This window comes from Pseudorasbora parva, chromosome 12 (assembly GCF_024679245.1).
Source record: "Pseudorasbora parva isolate DD20220531a chromosome 12, ASM2467924v1, whole genome shotgun sequence".
Taxonomy (NCBI): Eukaryota; Metazoa; Chordata; class Actinopteri; order Cypriniformes; family Gobionidae; genus Pseudorasbora; species Pseudorasbora parva.
In genome coordinates, this window is record NC_090183.1 from 19,934,693 (window position 1) to 19,938,793 (window position 4,101).

At 35.6% G+C, this 4,101-nt stretch overlaps 1 long non-coding RNA gene across 2 annotated transcripts; it reads left to right on the forward strand.

Annotated features, from left to right (window-relative positions):
• Positions 1–1,083: 1,083 nt before the first annotated feature.
• Positions 1,084–3,360, forward strand: LOC137093552 (uncharacterized). 2 transcript variants are annotated; one of them, XR_010908492.1, is made up of 4 exons: positions 1,084–1,727; positions 1,885–2,021; positions 2,762–2,949; positions 3,298–3,360. It is a non-coding gene; the product is annotated as an uncharacterized lncRNA (long non-coding RNA). The 2 variants fall into 2 exon arrangements; XR_010908491.1 differs by lacking the exon at positions 3,298–3,360 and having other exon boundaries at positions 2,762–3,250.
• The last annotated feature ends 741 nt before the right edge of the window (positions 3,361–4,101 follow it).

The window sequence follows — 4,101 nt, forward strand, 5'->3', positions numbered from 1 at the left end:
GATGCAAAATCATATCGACTGCAGCCACACATGGTCTCTGATTAAAATGAATAAAATAAACAGACAAATTAACTGGCATAGAATCCTGCTGTACATAAAGCAAGATTGATCTATTTTTCATTGTTGAAATAACATTATTTCAGGGTGCAAACCTGATGAAAAATCAATGTTATATTTCAATACTGATTCAATGATATTTTGATTGATGCATTAACATTGATTCAACATTGATTCACTTAAATAAGTGGTTTAATTTTAGTTGGAAAACTATTGATTTTAAGCCCATCTTGATCTATTTTTCATCGTTGAAATAACATTATTTCAGGGTGCAAACCTGATGAAAAATCAACATTCTCAACATTGACATCTCAACATTGATTCAATGATATTTTAGTTGATGCATTAACATTGATTCAATGCTGATTCACTGTTTGTCTGCTATCTGGGGCTTGAGACGCAGGAATGGTGCTCTGTCTGTTATCGTCCTGCTAAAGCTGAAACAAAACAAAACCAATGATACAGTGGCCGAGACAGCTCAACACGCTGCAAATGAAGAAAGCTCCAGCAAATAAAGAAAACATCTTCATCAGTTTGACAACATGCGCGCTTGCAAAAGTTCACAACACATGCAAATTCAAAAACGCGCTGCAAAAGTTCACAACACATGCAAATTCAAAAACGCGCAGCAAAAGTTCACAACACATACAAATACAAAAACGCGCTTCAAATCCTCACAACACATGCAAATTCAAAAACGCGCTGCAAAAGTTCACAACACATGCAAATTCAAAAACTGACCTGAAAGTTTGTTTACTTTTATATCATGATCGTATAATTGCTTAGTCGTTTGGATATTGTTGGCCTAAATATATTGTTACACTGTACAAAAAAGACCAGGCAATCATACGTTCAGGGTGTTTAAACAAACAAAACAAAAAAACTTACCTTTCAGGTCAGTGACAATTGTCGACAGGCGAGTAAACAATAAGGTCCCAGACCCAGTAGGGGTTCGTCACTCAAAGGAGTCCCCTTAAAACATTTCCGTTGTGGTCTGTTATGTGCAGCATGTGTTGTGAGGATTTGCTGCGCATTTTTGTATTTGCATGTGTTGTGAGGATTTGCAGCGCGTTTTTATATGTGTATGAGTTGTGAGGATTTGCTGCGCGTTTTTGTATTTGCTTGTGTTGTGAGGATTTGCTGCGCATTTTTGTATTTGCATGTGTTGTGAGGATTTGCAGCGCGTTTTTATATGTGTATGAGTTGTGAGGATTTGCTGCGCGTTTTTGTATTTGCATGTGTTGTGAGGATTTGCAGCGCGTTTTTGTATTTGCATGTGTTGTGAGGATTTGCTGCGCGTTTTTGTATTTGCATGTGTTGTGAGGAGTTGCAGCGCGTTTTTGAATTTGCATGTGTTGTGAGGATTTGCTGCGCGTTTTTTAATTTGCATGTGTTGTGAGGATTTGCTGCGCATTTTTGTATTTGCATGTGTTGTGAGGATTTGCTGCGCGTTTTTGAATTTGCATGTGTTGTGAGGATTTGCTGCGCGTTTTTGTATTTGCATGTGTTGTGAACTTTTGCAGCGCGTTTTTGTATTTGCATGTGTTGTGAACTTTTGCAGCGTGCGTGTTGTTAAACTGATGATGTTTTCTTAATTTGCTGGTGCTTTCTTCATTTGCAGGGTGTTGAGTGCCCTATTGCAGATCATCACAGAAGCTGCAGGCCTACCAGTGAGTTTTCATAAAACAGTATTGTGAATTTTTCTCCACGTCCTGCAGTAACATTTGTTCAGTTAGTAAGGTTTAAGCAGGATATAAAGACAAAAATGTGATAGACATCTTCAAAAGTTCAAAAATATTGCATGTTTTGTTTTGTTTGCATGTGCAGACAACCGGAGGCTGCAGTTTCAGGACCCTAGTTCTAAGACCGCAGTTCTAGGACCCTCGTTTTTTGTGACAGCACCACCTACCGAATTGGATCACCAAAACACTAATTTAAGATGGACGATGGACACCTATCAGACTGTGAGTAACGTTATTCAATCAACTTTTATTTTATAACGTTTAAACGAAACAAAATAGCCAAAGTGAGAGCTGCTAACTATGAATTAATAATTAATTCAGACGAATTAAGAATTTGTGTGCTAGTTTTATTAATTAGTATGATGTTCTTGATCGTGGTGTGGCTGAGATTTATTAAATCCTTTTTGATTTTTAATGATTATAATACATCTAGCCAGCTGCCAGCACATTATTAAACTTAAAAAGATGACAAAAGCATGTTGTTAAGGGTGTGTACGATTACCTGTAGCTTACTGTATTAGTGGGCAAACTTGCTGAATACTCATTGTTTTACCATAGTTAAGAATAAAATATTCTTACATAACTGCACTGACTGCCTGGTTGGACTACAATATTAGTCTGTCTAAATGATGCATAATGTTTGACAAGTTTAGCCATTTATACTTTGGCTACGTTCTTATAGCCTGTACTGATATATTTTTGCTGTGAAGAATTAAAACGATTAAAATGAATCCTTTAATTTAAAAAAAAAAAAAAAAATTCTGTATGAATCTTGTTTTTTTGTTATCCTTGGAGCTAGACTGAAAAGACTGGGCATATTATTGCAGTGATTAATAAATGCACATTTAGCTACTCCAAACAAATATTATTATATTCCATTCTGCATATCATGTAGATTTCATAATGTAACCGAGATGGCAATGGCTTTTGACATGTATGTTACCTTTTTGTTTTGCTTTTAGGGATTGCCCCGCCATCACTGTGGAAATGACTGCGGGATAAAGTCTCAGTGTTTTTTTTTTTTGTTTTGTTTTTTTTTCAAGTATATGCTAATATAGTATCTGTCAATGTCACACATCTTTCAGCTGGACATACCATTCATCAGAAAGTGGTGGTGTCTTCTTCTGATGGAGTGCTTCAAAATAGAAGGGTATTATAACAATATATATTTGTATTCATCTCTGTAACAGTTGCTGGTTTTTATAACTTGTGCAGTTTTTTATTAATTTTTTTCAAATCTACAGTTCATTTTGTGCCTTGGCTCATTTATCAAAATCACCATGTTCACCAGATTAGTATAATGACTGTCAGTCGTCATCCATTTGGCTAAGTAAGGTATATAGGAAATGTTTAAAGTAGTTGCCTTATGCTATATGCAGCTTCAACTGTATAGCACCATGGTCTTAATTGGTGGATATTGCTCTTATATACTTACAAATTTGGAGTTTGGAATTAGACATGAGTAACATTAATATTCTGTTTGGCTTTCTGTGTACAGAACAACTCCACAACTCTACGACTCCAACAAGTGTTAAATCGGGTATATCCATTCCGTCTGTGCAGCAACTGATGAAAAAAGGGGTCTTTTTGGTGCTGTTGTTATTGCAAAAATGACATAAATATATTTTCTTCAATCATTCTTGAGTCTTGCCTTGCCTCTCTACAACCTTAAAAATATCTGACTGTAATTTAGTGACTGCATATACTGATTCCATCTTTATTTTACCTGATAATGAACTAATTAGTAAAACTTAAGGAGGTTAATCAATATAGAGTATAATTCAAGAAATTAAGATTTAAGGTACTCAACTTTTTTTTAAAGATTGATATACATTTTTAATTTAATATTTTGTGTAAATTGATTTGTTTAAATTTATAATTGTGCAACAAAGCAGGTATTACACACTTTGTTACTAACCTCTGTGATGCATTTTGAGTTTTAAAAAAAATCACATAAAATATACTCCTGAGATGAAATATCTTGATACTATGTAGGCTACTAACTAAACCACCTGGGTCGTAGAACTGAGGTCATGAAACTGCAGCACACCGCTATATCATCCAGTTCTGTAGGTGGCGCTGTCACAAAAAACGAGGGTCCTAGAATTGCGGTCCTGAAACTGGGGTCCTGAAACTGCAGCCTCCGGTTGTGCAAGAATATACTACTGGGGTGTGCAGAACAGAATAAAGTTTTTTGTAGATTCCATTTTCTTGCATTGACTGACCTACAATCTGCATGCAGACACCCAACTTTGCACATTCATTTATAGATTTAAAACCCAGTCCTTACCCAGGAGGAAAG